Raw genomic sequence first — 12,062 nt, 5'->3', positions numbered from 1 at the left:
GCCGGTCCGAAGAGGGGAGCGCTGCCCGCAACCCCTTAAGCCAGAACCAGCCCAGGACAGATAGCGAAGACCAGACTGAGCTCAGCAGCCGCCCGCCTTTCCTGACATGCCGCCTCCTGCAACCAAGTCTCCAGTAGTATAATTCACTTCCGCTTTCCAAATCTCGCGAGAAAGGGATCGGAAGGGCAGCATCCACTCAGGGATTGCAGGGAAAGTTCAAAGACTCGGATTTTGCCTGTCCTGGCGGGTTTTTGAGTACGAACAGATTGACAGATGCTAGAAATTAAAACCAGAATAGTAAAATAAACATTCCCGAAAATAGTGTAGTTTGATAATATGAAACCAAACTTAGGGTGTATACCCCTCACGGCAAAGATAGTTGCCTGAAATTGATTAGAAATTAAAAGGTTTCTAAAAGACACTCCAAAATAAAAACAAATTTAAAATAAAACTGAAAAACCCACTGACGATTTTGAAATTATCTCTTCGAGGAGTTTCTAAAATTATCAGGGGTTTTTGTTTGTTTGTTTGTTTTTAAGGGGGCCGGGGACTCTTCATTTTCCTACTAGTCGTTTGTATAACTAGACAGCAAACTCAATGAAAGCGGAAGAATGTCTCGAAAACATCCAGGAGGGAAAAGGACCAGACTGACAGTTGATGAATTTGTGGCCAAGGCAGAAACAAATAAACAAATAAAACCCTTATGGCAAATTTAATCAAGAAAAGAATCGAACTTCTGGAGATCAAACCCAGGTTTCTTGCATTGCAGGCGGATTCTTTACCGTCTGAGCCACCAGGGAAGCCCAGGAATACTGATTCTGTTAGAGTAAAGACAGTATCTAGATAGAGGCACTCATTTTGTTTAGTTGCTAAGTCATGTCCATTCTTTTGTGACTCAATGGACTGTAGCCTACCAGGCTTCTCTGTTCATGGAATTTCCCAGGCAAGAATACTGGAGTGTTGCCATTTCCTTCTCCAGGGAATCTTCCTGACCCAAGGATTGAACCTGTGTCTCCTGCTTGGCAGGCAGATTCTTTGCCTCTGAGCCACCAGGGAAGCCAATACTCAGTGATGAGCAAGATGAAAAAAGAAACCACATGTGAACTATGGAAACAGGCTAAAAAAAGCCTAATCTAGGGTAAAGCTGAACAGATATTAATTAAAACTTTGTAGCTACAACAAGACCTTTCTCCTCTAAATCAAGTCTGCTTATTGAAGTGGTTGATTCCAAGGCAGAGAAAGTACAACATGAGCCTGGATCTTCTTGTACCAAAAAAAAAAGGTGTGCTCCTTGAAAATATGTGAGTTATTTTCAAATATCTTTTGATATTAATTTCTAACATAATTCCACAGTGATAAGAGAACAGACTCTAGGATTTCAATACCTTTAGACCATGAAAATTTTGCACCTTGTTTTATGTCCCTGGATATGTCCCCTATTTTATAGTCTGTGGTAACTGGAATAGAATTTGTATCCTACTGTTGTATGAAAATTGTATTTTCACCTAATTGTGCCTTTTAGGCCTACTATATGCTTCTACTTATCTGTATATTCATTCTATTAGTTTTTAAGAGTTTGATAGTGAAATTCCAACTAAAAGTCTTAATTAATCTACTTAAAAAATAATTGTAATATACAGTGGAACTGTATGTAACTCTGTTCTGTATTTTCCAAGTCTCCTATAAATGTGTTATCATATTTTCATAATTTAAAAAATAAAAAGAAAGAAAAAGAAAATGAAAACAGGAAGTACTCAAAGAATCTGGAACATCAAAATGACATTGACTGAAGGCTTTCTTACAGGCCAAATCTGAAACAATTTCAGCATCAAAATGCATAATTGTAGTAACAGACATTAGCCCATTGAATAAAGTAAGAATACACTATTTCATTCTGGCAGAAGTAAGTGAATAAACAAGTAAATAGGAAAAGAGAGCTCACATTTACATAAGAATGCTGATTGATAAGTATAGAAGGGAAGTTGGAGTTAAAAATTACCATTTACCATCATCATCATCACTGTTCCAAGTAAGAATTTTCAATGAATGTTAAAACAACTAGGAAAAACTTTGAAGAGTAATAGGATATTTATAGGGCTTCCATGGTAACTCAGCGGTAAAGAATCCATCTGCAATACAGGAGACACAGGAGACCTGGGTTCAATCCCTAGGTCGGGAAGATCCCCTGGAGGAGGGCATGGCAACCCACTCCAGTATTCTTGCCTGGAGGATTCCATGGACAGAGGAGCCTGGGGAGCTACCGTCCATGAGGTCACAAAGACTCAGACACGACTGAAGCGACTGAGCACACGCGCACATACACACACACAGGATACTTATATAGTCTCAACGTATCTATTATTTGAAGCTATTTATATGATCTCAATTATTGGAGAAGGAAATAGCAACCCACTCATTTATTCTTGCCTGGAGAATTCCATTGACAGAGGAGCCTGACGGGCTGCAATCCATGGGGTCACAAAGAGTCAGACAGGACTGAGTGACTTGCACTTCACTTGTATGATCTCAAAGTTTCTTTCCAAAAGATACTTTTCTTTTTTTTTTAACAAAGAGACAAATGGGGATTTTACACTAGAGAAACCTTACAGACACCACTTAATAGAGTGATCAAAGTTAATCTCACTAGGAATGGACAAATCCACATCATGTGTCTCCTGAGATGACTTACATTATTTCTGTGGTATTCCTACAAAAAATGCATAACCTGAATCTAATCTTGAAAGATAGGAGATAAATTGAAATTGACAAAAAATATTAAACTACCTGGCCTGTCTTTTATTTTTAATATGATTGTTGTGAAATACAAGGACAGACTGAGAAAGATTAAAAACCAAAGGATACTGAAGATTTGTGAGAACTGAATGCTATGTGCTGCTATAAAAATACATTATTAAGATAATTGCAAAATCTGAATAAAATCGGTAAATTAGATAGCACTGTATCAGTGTTAATTTCCTGATCTTGATCATTTTACTATGGCTACATAAAGGATTCCCTTGTTTTTAGAAAACACACACTGAAATATTTAGAAACATATATATCTGCCCATTCATGTGGTGCAGGGGCTAGAAGCTAAGAAACTACATTTCTTAGAGTTCCTTGCCAGCTGAAGTCTGGATTAGGTTTTGCAAATGAGAAACATTTGTGTAAAGTTAGGAGGTAGAAGAAAAGTAAAAACCATTTCTTTTCTCTTCTGGCTCTGGCAACAGTTGTGGCAGCTCAGCACCCCGAGCTCATTTAGTGATGGTAAACTTCTTGCTGTTCCTGATCCGGAGTAAACTATTCCCTCCCTGTTTACCCAATAATTTTATAATCTTTTTGCTTAAAATACCTAAAATGGGTTCTGTATTCTTGTGTGTTATACCAGCTTAGATATCATTCAAGCAAAAGGCAAGAAGCAAGATATTTTCAGCCATGAAAGGCCTCCAAGGAGACAATACCCATGAGCCCCTCTTGAAAAAATATGACTTGACAATGAAATCCAGCCAAGTAAGGGTTGAATAAAAATAAATAACACAGGAAAGAACTGCATTTAAAAGATGGATGATTTAGAACAGAGTGAGGGAATCGGAAGTGCTGTGGTAGGGGTAGGGCACTTAATGAATGTAGGGTGGTTCTGCAAGACTATGTTGATAGGGTGACACTGAGCTTCACGAAATAAGGGAATGAGCTATGGAGCTATCTGGGCAGTGAGTTTTCTAGTCAGTTTATAAATAAAATGTTATAAACATCAAGATAAAACATCCATCCCTGCTATCTGTATCTTGTAATTGAACTAAGTGGTTGTGGCACTACCACACCTGATGCTGCTGCTGCTGCTAAGTCACTTCAGTCGTGTCCGACTCTGTGCGACCCCGTAGACAGCAGCCCACCAGGCTCCTCTGTCCATGGGATTCTCCAGGCAAGAACACTGGAGTGGTTGCCATTTCCTCCTCCAATGCATGAAAGTCAAAGTGAAGTCGCTCAGTCGTGTCCGGCTCCTAGCGACCCCATGGACTGCAGCCCACCAGGCTCCTCCGTCCATGGGATTTTCCAGGCAAGAGTACTGGAGTGGGGTGCCATTGCCTTCTCCAGGCAGTACACTAATTGCAAGAAACAAGTGAGCAAGTCTGCCGTGGGAAAACTAGAGAGGCAAACATCACAGAGATATATTAATAAAAAGAGTTCTGTGGCGACTCTAGGCTCTGCATTTTTAACTTGTCAGACCTTCCATCAGACTTCCTAATTTCATCAGACTTTTTTATTTAAAGCTAGCAATATCTCTTGTTTATAGGTTTGGTGTCTTTTCAGATTCCATTCCTGTCTTGTAAATGGTGAAGATTGAATTTACTTTGCCTAACTTGTCACCTTTACATCTCCATTTTCAAACTCATTTGCCTACTATGGTCATTATTGCTTGGAGTGGGGATGTGGGTGTCTTTTCAGTTCAGTTCAGTCACTTAGTCATGTCCGACTCTTTGCGACCCCATGAACCTCAGCATGCCAGGCCTCCCTGTCCATCAGCAACTCCCAGAGTCCACCCAAACCCATGTCCGTTATGTTGGTGATGCCATCCAACCATCTCATCCTTTCTCGTCCCCTTTTCCTCCTGCCCTCTACTTTCTCAGCATCAGGGTCTTTTCAAATGAGTCAGCTCTCTGCATCAAGTGGCCAAAGTATTGGAGTTTCAGCTTCAACATCAGTCCCTCCAATGAACACCCAGGACTGATCTCCTTTAGGATGGACTGTTTGAATCTCCTTGCAGTCCAAGGGACTCTCAAGCGTCTTCTCCAACACCACAATTCAAAAGTATCAATTCTTCTGGGCTCAGCATTCTTTATAATCCAACTCTCACATCCATACATGACTACTGGAAAAACCATAGCCTTGACTAGACAGACCTTTGTTGGCAAAGTAATGTCTCTGCTTTTGAATATGCTGTTTAGGTTGGTCATAACTTTCCTTCCAAGGAGTAAGCGTCTTTTAATTTCATGGCTGCAATCACCATCCGCAGTATTTTGGAGTCCAGAAAAATAAAGTCAGCCACTGTTTCCCCATCTATTTGCCATGAAGTGATGGGACCGGATGCCATGATCTCAGTTTTCTGAATGTTGAGCTTTAAGCCAACTTTTTCTCTCTCCTCTTTCACTTTCATCAAGAGGCTCTTTAGTTCTTCTTTACTTTCTGCCATAAGGGTGGTGTCATCTGCATATCTGAGGTTATGGATATTTCTCCTGGCAATTTTGATTTCAGCTTGTGCTTCCTCCAGCCCAGCGTTTCTCATGATGTACTCTGCATATAAGTTAAATAAGCAGCGTGACAAAATACAGCCTTGATGTACTCCTTTTCCTATTTGGAACCAGTCTGTTGTTCCATATCCAGTTCTAACTGTTACTTCCTGACCTGTATACAGGTTTCTCAAGAGGCAGGTCAGGTGATCTGGTATTCCCATCTCTTTCAGAATTTTCCACGGTTTATTGTGATCCACACGGTCAAAGGCTTGGCATAGTCAATAAAGCAGAAATACATGTTTTTCTGGAACTCTCTTGCTTTTTCCATGATCCAGTGGATGTTGGCAATTTGGTCTCTGGTTCCTCTGCCTTTTCTAAAACCAGCTTGAACATCTGGAAGTTCACGGTTCATGTATTGCTGAAGCCTGGCTTGGAGAATTTTGAGCATTACTTTACTAGCATGTGAAATAAGTGCAATTGTGCGGTAGTTTGAGCATTCTTTGGCATTGCCTTTCTTTGGGATTGGAATGAAAACTGACCTTTTCCAGTCCTGTGGCCACTGCTGAGTTTTCCAAATTTGCTGACATATTGAGTGCAGCACAGCATCATCCTTTAGGACTTTAAATAGCTCAACTGGTATTCTGTCACCTCCACTAGCTTTGTTCGTAGTGATATTTCCTAAGGCCCACTTGACTTCACATTCCAGGATGTCTGGCTCTAGGTCAGTGATCACACCATCATGATTATCTGGGTCATGAAGATCTTTTTGGTATAGTTCTTCTGTGTATTCTTGCCACCTCTTCTTAATATCTTCTGCTTCTGTTAGGTCCATACCATTTCTGTCCTTTATTGAGCCCATCTTTGCATGAAATGTTCCCTTGGTATCCCTAATTTTCTTGAAGAGATCCCTATCTAGTCTTTCTTATTCTATTGTTTTCCTTTATTTCTTTGCATTGATTGCTAAGGAAGGCTTTCTTATCTCTCCTTGGTATTCTTTGGAACTCTGCATTCAAATGGGTGTGTCTTTCTTTTTCTCCTTTGCTTTTTGCTTCTCTTCTTTTCACAGCTATTTGTAAGGCCTCCTCACACAGCCATTTTGCTGTTTTGCATTTCTTTTTCTTGTGGATGGTCTTGCTCCCTGTCTCCTGTACAATGTCACGAACCTCCGTCCATAGTTCATCAGGCACTCTATCAGATCTAGTCCCTTAAATCTATTTCTCACTTCCACTGTGTAGTCACAAGGGATTTGATTTAGGTCATACCTGAATGGTCCAGTAGTTTCCCCACTTTCTTAAATTTAAGTCTGAATTTGGAGTCCCCAGTAATCCAGAAGATGGTAAGCCATCTGAAGCCCTGCTGGTTTTATAGTGTCTCTTTTCCTATAAATAATTGAGGTCCTTGTCCTAGCATTGATCTTGGAAGATCTGTCAGTGTTTCCACATCTAAATGCAGTGAAGTGGTGTCTTAATTGTTTCATTAGACAAATATTTATGGAAAAGCCACGCTCTGTGTGGAGCAGCACACAGAGCTTTGCCTGGTCTGTTTCTGTTGACCCTTTAGATCAGAGCTTGGGAGCCACCTCTACCAAAAGGACTTCTTATGACTTTAGTCCTGATGAGGTTTCCTCGTAGACCCTCTCTTAGCCCCACACCCTTTCACTAGTCGTCCTACATTCTAATGACTTGTCTCTCTTCTTCCCCACCCTCCCCCAGTGTCACAGGTGTGATATTAGTTCCCTAAGATTGAACTCATGTCCCCTGCAGTGGAAAGTGGAAGCAGAGTCCTAACCACTGGGCTGCCAGGGAAGTTCCTCTCTTTCCTTTTTTGAAAGCTCTGTGATAACAGGGAATGTGCCTTTCTTGTTAATTGTATTAGCACCCCTGACCACAGTTCCTGGCACATAGTAGGTACCTAGTAAATACATTTTGTTGAGTGAATTAATTTCCAGGATCCTTGGTCTTCTGATTATTATTCTCTAAAGGAGTTCTTTTCTCATTATTAAAGAAAAAACAGTTGCTTAACCCACAGTGACTCCATTTTTACACTTTAATTCTTCACTCTGTGTTTTCTAAGAACAAAGATATTTTCTTATAACAGTACAGTTATCAAAATCAGTACATTAACAATACCTCATCCACAGTATTTGTTCCCACCTAGCCAGTGTTCCCATTTATGTGCTATGTAGCAAGAGGGGAATTTTATTTTTTTCAGGATTCAATCCTAGAACACAAATTGCATTTAGTAAGTGTCATGTCACTTTAGTTTCCTTTAACCTCTAACAGTTGTTCAGCTTTTCTTGTCTTTCATGCCAGTTTTGAAGGATGTAGATGTGTTATTTTATTGTATGTCCCTCAAGGTTTGTCTGATGTTGGCAGGAATACCACAGAACTGATGTTATATCCCTTTCAGTGAATAATACCATGGGATGTCTATTTATCCCACTAGTGGTATTATTAATTATAATCACTATAATAAAGTGGTATCTATCAAGTTTGAAAGTGAAGTTGATCAGTCATGTCCGACTCTTTGCAACCCCATGGACTGTAGCCTACCAGGCTCCTCAGTCCATGGAATTTTCCAGGCAAGAGTACTGGAGTGGGTTGCTATTTCCTTCGCCAGGGGATCTTCCCAACCCAGGGATCGAACCCAGGTTTCCTGCACTGCAGGCAGATGCTTTACCATCTGAGCCACCAGGGAAGCCCATCTATCGTTTATCTACTATCATTAGTAACTTGTGGGGAGGTTCTGTTTCTCATCATATTTCTCCCAATTAGTTTGAGCATTCATTGTTGATTCTTGCCTCAATTAGAACTCCTATGGTTGTCAAAAGAGTGGTTTTCAAATTCATCATTTCTTCTAAATTTGTAAGTTGAAATCCAGCCATAGCAGTTACCTAGTTATAAAAAGTGCATTTTGTGGACTTCCCTGATTGTCCAGTGGCTAAGACTGTGCTCCCAGTGCAGGGGGCCTGGGTTTAATCTGTGGCTAGGGAACAAGATCCCATGGGCCACACCTAAAAGGTTCCACATGCCACAACTAAGACCTAGCACAACCAAATAAATACATAAAAAACAAAAAGTGCACTTTCTACTTTACTGCTGTTTCTATTAAGAGACTTTTTTATTCAATTCTGCTTTATGTGTATACATATTTTACATCCTCCAAACACCTGAATTATGGATGCAGTATTTCTCATTGCAAAGCTCTTGTCGATTTTCTTTAATTGGTTGCTTGCTTAAGTGCTCTGTAATCCCATGTGGGAGAGTCCTATTGGGTCACAGAGGACTATGTATTAGAGAGCAAAGTATTGAACCTCTCAGAGACTCACTCTTTTCCTGTCTGCTTGAAGGCAGGAGCCACATCTTTATTCACTTTGAATCCCTAGGACAATGTGTGCCAAGTAAACCCACAGTTAGTGTCTGTTGAACCAAACTATATCTCCTCTGTACCACTGTTAGTCCATTTTTTTCTTTTTAATTGATTTAAGAAATCGCTTCTATTTTCAAATCTTTTAAAGGGTCCTCTAAATTCCTTTTGGGATCATTCCTTTTTTGTTTAGTTGCTAAGTCATGTCCAACTCTTGCAGCCCCATGGACTGTAGCCTGCCAGGCTCCTCTGTCCACGGGATTCTCCAGGCAAGAATACCGGAGTGGGTTGCCATTTCCTTCTCCAGGGGACCTTCCCAACCCAGGAATTGAACCCAGGTCTCCTGGATTACAGGCAGATTCTTTACCAGCTGAGCTATGAGGAAAGTTCTTTCTACACCATAAGCTTTCCTTATTATTTTTTTTTCTTTCACATTTTTTTTCTTTTCACATGCTTCTACTTTCAAAAATATGGCTTTATTTCTCTACCCTGGCAATTCCCTTTAGACATTTATAAATACTTTTCAGATTTCTTTCCTGCTGTGTTGTTCTTAGTTACTCAGTCATGTCCAACTCTTTCTGACCCCATGGACTGTAGCCCACCAAGTTTCTCTGTCCCTGGGGGATTCTCCAGGCAAGAATACTGGAGTGGGTTGCCATGCCCTCCTCCAGGGTATCTTCCCAACCCAAAGATCAAACCGCATTGCGAGCAGATTCTTTACCATCTGAGTCACCTGGGAAACCCAAGAATACTGGAGTGGGTAGCCTATCCCTTCTCCAGGGGAACTTCCTGACCCAGGAATCGAACCAGGGTCTCCTGCATTGCAGGAGGATGCTTTACCAGCTGAGCCACCCTTATTTTCTGTTGTGTATTCCTACTTTTTCTTTATTAAACTCACACTTTGTTGTGATTTTTTTCATAAATTAATACTGCTTTGAGAAAGGGAAGGATGGGCTGAAATTTCATTCCTGTGTGTTGAGGAGTCTGTGTGGCTGTTCCCAAAGTTAACTGTTTTGTTGTTGCTGTTCCATGGAGGCTGAAACAAATTTTTTAAATTACCCCTCAATTTCTACTCATTATTTAGGTTTGAAGGATGTACTTATGATTCACTTCAGCTCAGTTCAATTGCTTAGTCATGTCTGACTATGGCCCCGTGGACTGCAGCATGCCAGGCTTTCCTGTCCATCACCAACTCCCAGAGCTTACTCAAACTCATGTCCATTGAGTTGGTGATGCCATCCAACCATCTCATCCTCTGTCATCCCCTTCTCCTCTCACTTTTGGACTAGAAATGGGATGCCTGATCTCAGAGCTTAGGGCTTTGCTAATCAATACTTCCTTCCTGTAAAACAGTCGTGTCATGTTCTGGAAATAAAACAGAAAAGCCTGGATGCTTTGATTTTAGCCACAGTTGTAATGAGGGTTCTATTGCAAGTTTAGATGTATGCTATCTAAATGCATGCATGCAGCTTCAGTCATGTCCAACTCTTTGTGACCCCATGGACTGTAACCCACCAGCCTCCTCTGACCATGGGATTCTCCAGGCAAGAATACTGGAGTGGGTTGTCAGGCCCTCCTCCAGAGGAACTCCCCGACCCAGGGATCAAACCTATGACTCCTTCATCTCCTGCACTGCAGGTGGATTCTTTACAGCTGACCCATTAGGGAAATGTTCTCTGCATTCTACCCTAAATGTGAGCCTTCACATTCTGCTTTTCTACATCAGGTTAGGGAAGCCCTCTCTGTTCTATGCAGAAGTACAATCCAGGAGGGTAGAGAATTAAAAGCTGTGGGAAACTCTTAGTACAGGATGGGAGTGGTGAATTAATGCTCCAACCTCACGATGGCTATCCAGGATTGGAGGCATGCTATAAGTTTTTCAGGGGTCCTTAAGGAATAAGCAGTGACTTCAACAATGGACCCTTACACCGACTTTTTCTTCTTTCTTGTCCCACTCTTGCTGATCCATCAATTCTGTTCCATGGAAACCCTTTCTAAATAAACTAGCTGCACCCAAATCACTGTCCCCAAGATCTACCTTTGGGAGTGCCCAAACTAAGCCACCTGGAGGAGGGCATGGTTTTCTTGCCTGAAGAATCCTGTGGACAGAGGAGCCTGGCAGCCTACAGTCCATAAAGTCGCACAGTTGGACACGACTGAAGTAGCTTAGCAGGCACGCTCTGTACAAGGGCTATGATCTGCTCTTTTGTGGTTTGTAGTGGTATATGATATGGTCCTAGGTGATACATGATGGACATTTAAACATTTTTGTAGTTATTATGTTAATGTGTACTAGACTAAAAATATACTTGACTTTTCAGAGCCTTATGGTTTAGGATGAGGCTAAAATTAATGAGTTGAAATTGGTTTTAAAGAAAAACATTGAGGGAATAATACCTGGGTGCAGATTGGCAAACATTGTGTGGGTGGTATGCAGGGTAATGAAATTTGGGTAATAGTGTTGCGGCAGGAAGAAAACCTAAAATGAAATCCCTGCTTTCTAGAAGGTCAAAAGTGAGGGAACACTGGCCCACAAGCAAGAATGATTAGTACCACAATAAATTTGGAAACCAAATACAGGGATAAGATAGGAAAACAGTGAGGAGCAAAGTGAAAGCTACGCTAGAGCTACAACCTCCATGGGAAGGCTATTATCCTAGTCCAGGGGAGAGGTAATACCAGCCTGCGTTAGGGAGTGTCTTCAGCAATGGCATAAGGACGAGTAATATAATAGGTTCATTGCAATCATGCTGTGAAAACCTCGCTGGTTGCGAACAGCATGAAGTTGAAACCTGTTCAGCCAAATCCAGAGCAGCTTTGTCCACATATATACACAACCACACAAATGGAATGAGAGAGCTGAACTCGTCAGTCAGAAAATAGAATTAGAAGCATATTTTTATTTGGCTTCAACGATCAGAGCGGTAGTGTGAATTAGTCAGATTCTTGCCCCCATTTTTTTTTTTTTCTACTTGACTCAGAGGCTCGAGAAACGCTAACACATATACAGCGCTTTCTATGTCTCAGGCATGTTGTAAGAGCTTTACATTTTCCATTCTTCTAACCCTTTATTTGACACAGGAGGAAACTGAAGCATGGGAGATGCCCAGGTAATGCAGCTCTGTGAAACAGCAAGGAATAAATTCAGGCGTTCTGGCTCTAGAGTATCTATTCTTTACACTAGAATAAAGAGTCGGAAAATGCTGAAACAGCTCACCCTTCAGCGTCGGATCGTGAAATACTCTTACTGGTGGCAGAACACTTGGCTCTGGGATCACAGTTTCTCCTGTAAGATGGAGATAATGACGCTAGGAGTTTGGTGCAAAGAAGGAGTGAGATAATGAATGTGAAAGTGAACTTCAAACTATGTAGGTGGCTCCACACACCAGTCTTTTGGGATAATGAGAACGGGAACTCAAGAAATTGTAACGAATCAATCTATGAAGCTCCCGACTCCGCCCCTGA

Source organism: Bison bison, unplaced genomic scaffold (assembly GCF_000754665.1).
Source record: "Bison bison bison isolate TAMUID 2011002044 unplaced genomic scaffold, Bison_UMD1.0 scf7180017864384, whole genome shotgun sequence".
Classification (NCBI taxonomy): Eukaryota; Metazoa; Chordata; class Mammalia; order Artiodactyla; family Bovidae; genus Bison; species Bison bison.
Note: the sequence above shows the minus strand (reverse complement) of the source record.